We start from the raw sequence: 13,015 nt of genomic DNA on the forward strand, positions 1-13,015 counted from the left end.
CCATTAGTAAGTGATGCAAAAATGCTCAATGATACACCAAGCGAACTTGGCCAAGCACATTTGATTTCATTCCTTTTAATTGTGTGAGTAGTTATTGAAGATGCTTTTTAAAGATAACAATAGCAGTAGGAAATGCAGTTATTTTCAGCCTGATGCAGAGTTGTCCCCAACAGTCTGTAGTTTAACTGCACTTCATTCGGGTCTGTGACCCTTGTCATATGTTCCTTATGCATGGAGTCCTACCCACAGAGTGTTTTGAACTGCAGGGAGGACAGTGTGCAGGACTGAGATGTGTGATGAGCTCTCTCTCACTGTCTCCCCACAGCTTATGGACAGCCTGTAGTTGTACTTACTCTGCCAGTACAATGGCCATTCCTGTTTGGTGCTTGTGTGGTGTTGGCATAGAAATTACTGTTCAAATTATAGCCTGAGCTGTGCAGGGCAGGTTTGTTGGAGAAGAAGGATGTGGTGTAAAACCTCAGAGGTGTGAAACGTTGTGTTAGAATTTCCCCATGTATACATTCCAGAATAATATGTCTGTGTTGTGTGTGTTGTATTCTCGTGGCTAGTTTAATCTGTAGTTTGGTACAGAGAGTGATTGTTGTGCTTTGGCAACATCCCTAGAGCCACACTGTCATTGTCTTGGGGTGAAGCATCCTAGAGTAGGTTCTGCAGACATGCCCACTGGCCATTCTTCCTCAGTCACACCAAGTTTTGCATTACATCCTTGTGGCAAATCAAGCAGCAAGCACCTAGCTTTGGTAAGATGTTTCCGTGTTTTCTTTCCAAATTATCTGTGGCACAAGGCATTGCCCTGCTTTGGAGGTCTTTGGTACCCTCGGCATGATCAGACACACTGGGAAGCCCTTGGGCTGGCCTACACCAGCCACAGTACTCATTACCCAACCTCCACAAGGCTAGCAGGACTATGCTGCATTTGCAGCACTGTCTCTGCCTCCAGCCGCTTCTGGGTTGTTTGTGGTGTATTCTGTAGCTGCTGAATGTGACACTGCGAATGAGAAAGGCAGGGTCTCTGTCAGGACACAGCTGCAATCAGGAACCCATACTGCTCCCTCCATCAGCAGAAAAAAAAAAAAAAGAAAGGGCAAGAAAAGGTAGGGGGAGGGAGAAAAAATTCCTTAGAAAAAGAAAACTGAGATCAAGGTAAGCACTAGGGACATGAGAAGTTAAGTGGAAGGGGATAATAAGATGAAGTCTTGCTTTTTTTCCTTCTTCCAGACTAGTTTTGTTAGCTTAACAGGCAACAGTGGGTCTCTGGGTGCAAGGCTTCCTCTAGTTCCCGCTGTGGTGATTCCAAAAGGAAATATTTTTTTTTTCCCCCAAGCCAGTCTTTGCCTCTCTCATCACAAGGAATTGATCATTCTGCTTTTTTTTTTTTTCTGATATTCCGCTCATCACAGGAGCTCATATTACAGAACGTATTTCATTTTAATTCACTTCTGTCCCAATGACTTTCTTCTGTTAATTTCAACATGAAAATCTTTTCTGAACTCAGGATTGTAAAATCATGCAGTAAAAAAAAAAAAAGGCAGATGCACTTTGGTTTAAGGTGGTTTATTTTGTGGTTGTTTTTTTTAAGTCAGCATTTTCTGAAGATTTTTTAGTCATCTCAGTGTTTAGTAATTACACTGTGCCATGATTTTGAGTAAGGATTTGAAACTAATCATAATTTTTTAAAATATTTTTTTTTCCTCTGCTGCACACAGCAAAGGCTTGTGACAGTCGTAAGTTAAAACTTCACTGATGGGCAAAATTAATAATTTTTATTCTTCAACGTGCACACAGTACCAAGCTGTGCTGCAGCCCCCTTAAAGACTGGATTTAAACCTGGATTTCAAATGGTTGTGATCTAAGGTGTAGCCTGTGTTTTTCACACTCTAGACACAGCAGAATGCTAAATCATTGCTAGTTGAGATAATTGTAGTTGCTGGCACGCAAGCCTCCATTCCGGAGAGCCACATGCTTGGAGAGCCACAGCTTTGGATGCATGCCCTGGTTTGTCTTCATTCACTCCCAGCAAAGCTGTCCAGCACAGAACAACATTGATTTTGTAAATCATATTTAATACAAATTTAAAATGCATCCTCTTGGAACCTGGAAATGAAATGTTTTGTCCTGAGTCATTTGCCAAGTGCTTTCTCTCTGTTTTCTCTGGCTCTGTATAAAACCATAGGCTTCCTTTCTTTCTAGTTACCAGTTTGTTGTGTTCCAGCATAATTGATTACCTCATCAATGGGGTCAGCATACTTTGCTGTAGCTGCTGACTAGGAGTTGAATAAGCTGTCTCAAAAGTAATGAGCAAAACCTTGTAGGCTTTAAATTAATATCAAGCATTTGGAAATGTAATTTCTTGTCAAGTCATCAAGTAGTAGATATTATGAACTATCAGATAATAGGGCCAAGACCTATATCTTAGTCTCAGTCAGTATGACCCAGGAATGAACAGGAATCCTGTGCAGAATTTGAAGATGGAGGTAACACTCAAGAGAACAGTTTCCACCATGCTGCAATAATTTAGTTCCCACACATTACCTTTTTTTTTCTATGTAATTTTACAGTTGCTCAGCTATTTTGTTTAGCTCTTCAATGTGTAACAGATTTGAATGCACTCTAAAACCAGTAGCTTTATACTGACAGCACCATTTGGAGCTCAAATGTTTCTTGCTGTCTTCTATAAAATTATTTCTCCTCTCAAAGTCTCTGGCATTAGGAAAAAGCCAGCCCCTGTTAGGCAGGACTGCCTGGCCTGAAATAGAGCTGTTTCCTGCCCAGCTGCTTTGCAGAATGTCTCTGCCCTCTTGCACTGGCTGAGTTGCAAGTTGGGAGTGAGCTCTTCTCCAGGTGTAGCTATTGCATCCTCCCACACTGTGATCTGCTCTGGTGCCAGTTTGTTGGTGTTAATGGAGCTGAACTTGCATCTGCTCTTTGCAAAGGGAGAGTTAACATGGCAGATCCCTCTTGCTCTGTCAGGAGAGGAATCTAGGCAAGGGACTGCACACTCCTGTTTCCCATTACATCCTGTGTGGCTGTTTTAACCGAGGCATATCTCAGCTGCAAATTATCCTGTTTGCCTGTTTTCCCTGTAAAACAATAATGAAGTGTCCCTATTGCAGCACAGAGAACAATATTTTCTGAATCCCCACATTCACTTATTTAGTTCCTCACTAGATATTTTTGGCTTCCTTCTGCTAGGAGGATAACATGCATTATTTAATGGGACAGTTTTCTAAATGCAGTGCTTACGTTGTATTCAAAAGTCATTTTGATGTATACTCATAGTGTATGCAAAATATTCTTTTGCACATGCCAAACAGGCATGCAACAGCTTCCTTTGATGTGCAGGGATGCAAGGGATATGAACTCAAATCACTTGGGAGCTATTTTGCTCCTAATATGCAGGAGTCTGTGGCAGATATCTGGACCATATTTTACAGCTGTTTGGGTATCATCATTAAAGAAGAAGAAAGATTATGTGCAAGTGCTGCAAGGGTGCAAGACCATGCTCTCAGGGAAGAGAAATGCCATAATTATAGTCGCTCATACAACATGAATCCATTTCCCTTTGTGAGTTTGCTTGTGTACATTCTAACTGCCTCACCATGCAGTGTGTTTCCCACAGACTCCCCAGTGCAGGCAGTGCACCGGATGATTAGCCCACACTCAGCAGAAAGCACTTTGCTGCTACTCAGTTTCTTGCAGGCTTTTCTGCAGCATCATTCTAGTATCTCACTGCACATTGATGGTTGCATTCCAGCACTGTTATTCCCAGTCCTCATATGTGGCATGGAGGCACACAGATGAGCACCAGGGTGTGCTGAGTGGTGGCCATTCTGGTTTTACAGAGCACTTGGAATTTCATCTCATGCCTTGGTACCAATTACAAAACCATTGCTCTTGCATACAGTCTGTCTCAGGCTAGCTCTCGAGTTGGGAAAGGAGCAGATGGTATTTCTGGGAACACACTTGTGAAAAAGCTTTTTCCATGACTTAGCACCACAGTAGAGCATGAGGGCAGGGGTAGTTTATTATAGCAGCATTGGGGTACTCTATGCTCTCCCTTTCTTGTTCCGCAGCTCCCTGCTTCATTCTTCTGCCATGTTTCCATGTTTTCAGGAGATACAAATGAAGTCCTACACACAGCAACCTCACTTACTTTGTGCTGTGAACTGAATGGGTGTGCTAGGGAACCAGAGTATGTGATCATATAGTGAGATGCTGTATCCTAATGGATATGAAAAAGAAGTTCTAGTAAGGCTTCACAAGTACTCAGAGGAAGGGGTTTGGATCATTTAATCAATCTGGAGGATTTTGATGAAAGCTGACAAAATTTTAAAGCTCCTCAAGCTGGAGGTGCTGAAAGCAGACACAACACTTTTTAGACTTCATTCCTATAAAAAATGGATTTTTTCAACCTAAACCAATTTGGCTTGGAGCAGCTCTTCCCAAGAAAATGCAGTCAAAATCAGAGGTTTCTTACAGAAGGATTCATGGCTATAGCTGACTATCTGCAATCTATCTGTGCCAACTCTAATTAGCTGGTTCTGCCAAGGTTTTCTGGTAATGTAATTTCTTAGCATTTATTTTAGTAATGATCACAGTGGTTTCTGTTCCTCTTTTTTTCTGCATCTAATCCTTTATAGACAGTGTTATATGTTACTTTCAGAATAATAAATGAAGAAATTTATTCTTTGCAACATCTCATACAGTCAGATGTTAGCTTTTAGCTTTTTAGCTAAAGACACACCACCACAGAATAGTTGTATCAAAAGTTATTCTTCCATCATACGCAGGAAAGATTAGAGAAAACAACACAGGAATATTTTTAAAAGAAGCAGTCAGGATAAATTGAGTGGGACAAAGGAATAGGGATGGGAGATTTGCAGAAGACAGGACAGGTAGAAAATGAAGCACCAGCATAGAAATCTTCTGAAGAGAAGATGGAATCTGAAGCAATCTCTGGATCAGACATGGGTTGGAAAGATAGCATCCACATTGTTAATAATAGCAGTGTGCCCTTTGCCCATTGATCTCCAAGCATTTTATTAAAACAAATGAAGTGTTTTATAGGTAGAAAAATTGTGGCACATGAAGAGTAAAATATGGAGCAAACCCAAAAGCATTTAAAAAAAATCAGATGGGAATTTTAAATCAGACTTTAAAAAAGTGCAGTGAGCAGTGACCATTTCTGATTCTCATGGCTCAGAAACAGATTTTAGTGTCTGTGGATAGCAGGAATTTCAGAAGTCAGAGAAAGATGGGAGAACAGAGTGCAAGTGGTTAGGGAACATACTAGGATTTTAGCAGAAATGGCAACTTTGATTTCTGGAGATAGTAATTTCAGAGGCACTACGAGGATCTGAGTATCAGTTAAGGAGAAAGATACACTGAGCATGCACACAGGCCAGCTACCAGGCCTACTGCACATACAGACCATATGACCTTTGAAATAAAATTAAGGTCTGGACTAATGAGAATGGAAGGATGATAATCAGTGATGTGAGTCCTTGAAGCATCCATGAGTAAGGAATCAGAATGAAGTTAAGTTAGAGCAGTTTAAAAATAAAGAAGTCACAAGGGTAAAAGGGAGAAGGAAGAGAGGCAAAGACAAAGCACTGGCCACATAAAAATATGCCGCAAGATTTGAACTCATAATGTTGTTTCAGAAAAGAAAAAAGGTTAAGAAAAAATCCAAGAACACAGCCACAGGCTGTCTTTTTAGAAGGCCAAATTAAAGCTTGGACTAATATGCAGTGCAGTCATAAATAATAATAGCTATTAATTAAGTTTAGGAATGAGAGCTGCAGAGGTACAATTTGTATGAAGACCTGAAAACACCAAAACCAGCTTTTTGTTCAAAGCAATGAAAACAGCAAAAATTTTAATTAGTCATTTAATATTGAATATCCATGGGTGTTTGGTGCAAATTGTTACGCAGGGAGGGGTGGGTGCTTGGAAAAGGCCAAGAAATAGGCTTCAATGCAAAGCTGGTGGTTCAGATCTTTGTCTTGGAAGCAGTTATTATAGAACTTGAAGTATTTGTTATGGAAAGCTTATGGAAGCTCTGTGGTCTGCTCTGTATTTGGAAAGTGAATCCTCTAGCCCCCTTACCTCATGTTTTTAATCGTCACAAAGCCTATTTCATGAATCTGCTCGTTGTGATATCACAAGCAACCAGGCCATACAACCTTTTGTGTCATTATCTACATGCAGCTAACCTTGCTGGTTACCCTGCTTGTGCCTTCCCCTTTGTTTGCCACTCTTGTGTTAGGTAAAGTGGCATTGCAGCTTGCCCATCTCTCCTGGAGGGATCTCTTCTTTGATGCTCCTCAAGATCAAATTTGGCTTTTCCCTGTCTATGTATGTTGGAGGTTTGATTTGAGCTCTTGAATTTGATCTTGTTTCTAGAATGTCCCAGAAAAGTTCTTGTCTTTCTCCTTGTCTGTCTGGAGGATGCCAAACAGAAGCCCATGATTTTATGTTCACCTTGTCTTGGGTTGTCCCACAGGATGTCATGTGGAGAATGTCTATGAATAGAGTTGCTGATGAGGTTGATAAGCCGAGTAGAGCAGAAGACTTATTATCAAAATAATAGCACAAGTTGCCATCTGGATTATGTAATTTCTGGTACTGTATTCTGCACAGCTAGAAAACTGAACCTTCCTCCTTACCCAAATCACTTCTTTGTTACCTTTTCTAGTTGGTGTTGCTGCCTCACTCTTACTTCATGATAAGGCAGTTTGTTAATCAAAGATCCAGTTCAACATCCATGGGTATATGTCCTTTGATCCAAATGTCATCTCATAGTTTTTCATTTCTTCGAGTCTTTTATATCCATAGAATCCAATTTATTGAAATTAATTTCTCCATTCCCTTGGGCAATTTTAGCCATGAAAATGCCATGCTTCATGAGCAACAACAACAAATGGTTCTTTTTATTGCATTTTTTAATGTTGTTTTGTTTTGGAGTTTTGTGACAAAAGAAAATTAACTTGATTTAGCCACAGATTATAGTTCCTAGGTGAGCCCAAAGGAACAAATATTGACTCAGGGATCTGATTTGAAGAAAGGGTTTAGGAATAGAAAAGAATGAAGGAGTACAAAAGAAGAGTGCTATCATAGTGAGAGGCAATTTTCTCATTTTATTAATCATTCAGGCAAAACTTAGAGCTGATTTAATTAAAGAACTGTGCACCATTTCTACCCAAGATAAGATGATTTTACATAAAGAAAGTATGAGGCACATGGGGGAAAAAAAGCCCACAACTGCATTCCCTAGCCCAGATTTCAGAGCATCACATTTATAAAGTAGGATTGGAGCCAGCCATGCTGGATCAAAACCTCCTAGGAAAACACAGGTACTGTCTAAGCAAAATGGTGTTGGTGAGGCAGAGATCATAGTGTTCTTCCAGAGCAGACCTTGTCTCAATCTGGGGCTTTGTTGCACCAGCTTCATCAAGATTACCACTCTGTACACCACAGTGTAATGCACATCCCAGAGGTTTCTTTCTCGAGACTTTCCAGCCAAAGCAATGAAGTATAAAATGGAATAATCTGATAGTGATATGCAAAGGAAGGAAAAAAAGTTTCAGTCTTCTAAATACTATGCTGGACCTCTCCACTGATTAGCTTTTGACAAGATGTATGACAGCTATGGTGTCATTTGAAGTATTATAGTTGTTAATAGCAAGTGTCTCTTTTAGAACTCCCCAGACATCATGGTGGCATTGCAGTGTATCTTCGGATGCCTTACTGATTTCCTTTCCCGGTGTGTGAGATGAGATATTCACTCATACAAAGGAGACAATGTCATATATTCTAATGCCAAGTGCCCCTGATCAATGTAATTTTAAAAAAATAATTAATTTCATGAAAATAAATGCAGTAAGGAAGAGAGCATGCAGTAAGGAAAATGCTTCAGAACAAAATGCATATTCTTGGAGTCTTTCGATGTTATCACCAAAATCGTATTCACAACAATTTTTCTTTCTTTTGTGCACGTTCTTGGTGGCTAATTGTATCTTGAAGACCATCTGGTCTCTTTAATTCTCAGCTTCTTCAAATTCTTTCTAGTTTATTGTAGGAATAGATTGGTTCTTATAGTCTTATTTTCATATTTTGATTTCCACTGCAGGCCATTTTGCTACCTGAAGTAAGCTTCCTGTTGCTATAATAAATGGTAAGAAAAAGTTCTGCTTTCTATTACACAAGTATGCAAACTGCAATCACACCTCAGAAAGCAGTGGCCTCCCTCCAGGGTGATGTAAGGGAGTGCAAAGCTTCTCCTCTGGTAGTTTTATTTGCCATTACCTTTAGAAACATGAGGTATGAACACTATCAGATTGATCAGTGAACTTCACAGCAGCAGAGGACATGTGTACAGTGCCATATTCTGACCTCCAAGGGTTGCTCCTGGGCCTCCGCCAATCAGCCCTGATCTGCTCAGACCAAAAGGATCAGCCTTGCGCTGCTCAAGACTCTTCTGACTGCAAGCCCATCTTAGAGGGAAAGGGCTGCCTCCCTTCTAGAGTGAAAAAGAAAAAAAAAAAAGACCACAAAAGCTTCTTTTTCCTTTTCCACTGACTACTGCAGCAGGGACTAGGAGTAAAAAAGGCAAGAGAAAAAGCAGCAGAAACAAAATCTACCCACATAAGCCAAAGCAGTGTAGCCCCCCAGGGGACTCAAGAAGGATGCTGCCTGTGAAGATACTCTCAATTCTCTGCTTACGCTTTGTTCCCACATTTCTTGCACCAAATTCTGCTAAAGAACATTTCCTTGAGGGGGACTGAAAACCAGAGAAATCATAGGAAGGGTCAGAATATAACACAAAATACTTTGTAAATGCTGATTGTTTGGAGTGATATCTTAGGCTTTTCCCTCTCTCTTTCCTTTCAATGAAATTAAAGGAGAAAGCAGCCTTTTTTGGTACCTGTTATGAAGGTTATTGGTCCTTTACAACTTCTTTTTTCAAATGGAAGTTGTGGCTGCTTAATACTTCTTGAGATGGATGTATCATGGCAGCTTTTGCCTCTAGTTTATGTTCTCACACAAACCTAAAGGGAGCTTACATTTTTAACTTCTAGTGTTTGATTTCATTGCTCAAAATTTTGTTCTTTTGTATTTTCTTTCTGGACAAAAATTAGATTAGAAAGAACTTCAGAGGATATCAACTGTAAGAGGGTTGTTAGTTTCAGTGGAATTTTACTGAGTAATAAAAAAAAATCAGGTCAAAACAGAGGGAAAAACCTTAGATGAATAGCAGATGCATTTGATATTCTTCAATATTGCTTTGATAAGGATTTTAAAAGGTGAGCTGCTTAAATTTCGTTTGCACTCATCTCTTTTAGGTGCATAAATGAACTGCTTAAATTTCGTTTGCACTCATCTCTTTTAGGTGCATAAATGAATGTTTTCTCAACATACACAGTTTACAATTGCTCAGCCTCCCACTGGTAAGGCTGGAATGAAGTTCTTGAACACAGTGTCTGAGGCTAGTTATGGATACAGTCCAAAAAGCTATTTATCTGTCCATGTAATGATGGAAGGTAATGTATATAAAGGTGAAAACAACCATTTGTCATCACAATCTATCTTAAAGATGATCTGTGCCTTGGGAATAAGGCAACATGAGCAGTTTTTCTTCCCATTAGCTACTTTATTCATCCCTGCAGAGGCTGTCAGAAACATGCATTTAATAGCACTCAGCTCTTAGTTTTAATAAATAAGGCTGTACGAATCTATAGAATACCACAGAAACTGTGAATGTGTAGAAGACATCTTTGGTGGTGAACAGTTCAACCTCCTGCTTGAGAGAACTCAAAAAAAAATTGAATGAAATCCGGAAAGGATTCATTTCATAGAATCATAGAATCAAGAAGGCTGGAAGAGACCTCAAAGATCATTGAGTCCAACCTGTCACCCTAAACCTCATGACTATCTAAACCATGGCACCAAGTGCCACGTCCAATCCCCTCTTGAACACCTCCAGGGATGGTGACTCCACCACCTCCCTGGGCAGCCCATTCCAATGGCCAACCACTCTCTCTGTGAAGAACTTTCTCCTCACCTCCAGCCTAAACCTCCCCTGGCGCATCTTGAGACTGTGTCCTCTTGTTCTGGTGCTGGTTGCTTGGGAAAAGAGACCAACCCCCTCCTGGCTACAACCTCCCTTCAGGTAGTTGTAGGCAGCAATGAGGTCACCCCTGAGCCTCCTCTTCTTCAGGCTAAACAGTCCCAGCTCCCTCAGCCTCTCCTCATAGGGCTTGTGCTCAAGGCCTCTCCCCAGCCTCGTTGCCCTTCTCTGCACATGCTCCAGCAATTCAACATCTTTCCTAAACTGAGGGGCCCAGAACTGGACACAGTACTCAAGGTGTGGCCTAACCAGTGCTGTGTACAGGGGTACAATGACCTCCCTGCTCCTGCTGGCCACACTATGCCTGATGCAGGCCAGGATGCCATTGGCTCTCTTGGCCACCTGGGCACACTGCTGGCTCATGTTCAGGCGGCTGTCAACCAGTACCACCAGGTCCCTTTCTGCCTGGCTGCTCTCCAGCCACTCTGACCCCAGCCTGACTTTTTGGGCTTTCCTTATCGTCTAGGTATTTTAATATAGATATAAAGTCCTCTGTTAGCCTCAGTTTTAGTTGGAAGGAACGCCCTATGTTAGTTGGCCATTTTAGGCAGCATGTTGCTGAGGCAGTGGGAAAGTCCAGGGAGCACATCTGTGTCTGGTTATCACTATTGAACACCTTGAATAGGTTGTGTAGCATCAGGCAAACTAGATGACTTCGGCCATCCAAAAAGTGCAAGAAAATGCATTGCCTGCTGGCTCTTGCAGCTATTAGAAAATAGAAATAATTATGAAGGGGAGGGGGAAGTTCATTTTAGTATATTTGCTAAAGTATGTTTTTCTGGTATTCCACAACTGCTGCCTAGAAATCTTTACATATAGGTCAGTATTTTAGTTTGGGCTAGGCTCACCTCAGCCAAGGTCAGTGCAAACAGAGGTGCCTCAGCAGGGCTTTTATGGCTCATACTCTTGGAAATGAATGCTAAATGCAGGTGACTTTGGATCTTTTTTTTCCTGATGGTGTATTTAGTGATACAACCATGGTCACAGATCAACTCGAGCTGGAAGAGCAGTTCTCTTAGTTTTTTGCCTGAAAACATTGCTATGAGTTCCTTCATTTTATTCTGCATTAACAGAAACTCACGGTGGTGTGTACTCTTTTCTGTCACAGGAAAATGACACTACTGTTCTCCTGCATACTGGGATCGCAGTTTGTAATTACAGCTTGCTCTGTTAGCTAGAAGGACAGGTGGCAGTCCCTTTTTACTCCTCTCCCATAGTGACAGAAGTACCTTCACTTGCTTCTGGAAGAGGCCAGCTGCCTAGGCTGAAGGCAGGCATGTAACAGCCAAACATCAAAGTGTCCAACTGGTGCATAACAAAACATGCTCCAGGATGTGAGGACAGCTCCTGAATTCCACAAAAAGTGTGCATCTGGATGCACAAAATGGGGCTAAAATAAAAATAATAATAAAAAAAAAAGCCAACTCCTTCCTGAACATCTCTGGATATTGTGTGCCTGTCTGAGTAAAGAATTTGCTCTTTGATTTCTTTTGTCAGTGCTGCAAAGTCGTGCATTTTGCAAAGATCAGAGGGGTTCCTCCTTTCTGAGTTGCACTTTACATCAGAGTTGTTAAGTGCTGTGTGCAGGGCTTTATTGGGCTGATACATCAGACCCAAGGAACACAGCTTGACTTCCAAACTCCAAGCAAGAGTTTGGAGTCCTAGCAATTAGGAAAAAAAATATATTTGTGCATGTAACTGCAATTCTTATCTGGAAATCACTGTGAGAAAGTCATCTTGGGACCCTATGACGTGATTTTACCAAGACAAAAATGAAGTGTAACAGTAGTTTAAGGACCTTGTTGTGTGAAACTTTGCACAAATCTAGCAATAGATCAGCTGGTGTGGTTTTAAAAGGAGGGAAGGAAGACTATTTATTTCCCCCCAGAGGAACTGCTACAAAGCTATGTTCCTTATCAGAAGAACACCTTTTTCCTGAATGTTATCTCTGACATTTGTTCTGTATAACCTAATGAGGGCAGGTGGAACACCATGGGAATGAGTTATTGTTGATTTGATATAATTTTAACTTTTGTTTCAAGCCTGCACAAGGAGTTGGTCTTTTGAGCCTGTATTTTGCTTATTGGTGACCCTAGGCTATTTTATAGTCAATAAAAAAGGAAAAACAAAACAAAACAAAACAAAAAAAAAAACCCTTCTATTTACTGCTACACTGTTAGCTGGTTCAAAGTTTATCTAGAGACTGGGACAGTCTCTCTCTGTTTTTGGGTTTTTTTTTTATTATTTCTGTAAGCTACAGAGAGCATTGTTTGATCTCCCCACATAAAATTGTAGGGAGCATATGTGATGAAATTCTTTCCTGAATGTTTGATTTAGCCCTCTTACACATCTCATAACAAACACACAGTAGCCTTCCTGGCTAAGAGCTCTGCTGTGCTGACACAGTGAAGCAGCATGCTTTGGTCCTGTCTGCTGCCCCATTACTCAAGAGAGCTGAGAGCTCACTGAGTGCTGCCTACCTTGGCAGCCAGACACTAGATGACCTTTCTTCAGGAGAAAAGGTTCCAGGAATCTCCCTCCAAATGATCTTTTGACATGGTCAGGCCTGGAAGGTGTTGGTGTAGGGGTTTGATCCTCCTCAGTGCGGATGCAGTGAATAGGATAGAAGCTTGTGCACCCTCAGCTGTGCCCTTGTTCTTCCCATGACCACTCTGTCTTGGCATGAACCAAATAAGTATAGGTGAGGCCTGAGGCTTGCAAACAATCATCATGAAAAGTAAAGATTTAACTTTCTCTGTGCCCAGGTGCAGCATCTCTTCCTCCTGGTGTGAACCCAGAGGTGTGCTAAACTCTGGACCAGATAGAATATGAAGCGGTGGAGTATCAAGACTCAGGGAATACTTT

General features: G+C 41.0%; 1 protein-coding gene across 8 annotated transcripts in view; it reads left to right on the forward strand.

Moving 5' to 3' along the window:
- Nucleotides 1–13,015, forward strand: part of LDB2 (LIM domain binding 2) — a 208,474-nt gene that overhangs the window by 164,006 nt on the left and 31,453 nt on the right. The window lies entirely within an intron of this gene.

Source organism: Indicator indicator, chromosome 23, assembly GCF_027791375.1.
Source record: "Indicator indicator isolate 239-I01 chromosome 23, UM_Iind_1.1, whole genome shotgun sequence".
Taxonomy (NCBI): Eukaryota; Metazoa; Chordata; class Aves; order Piciformes; family Indicatoridae; genus Indicator; species Indicator indicator.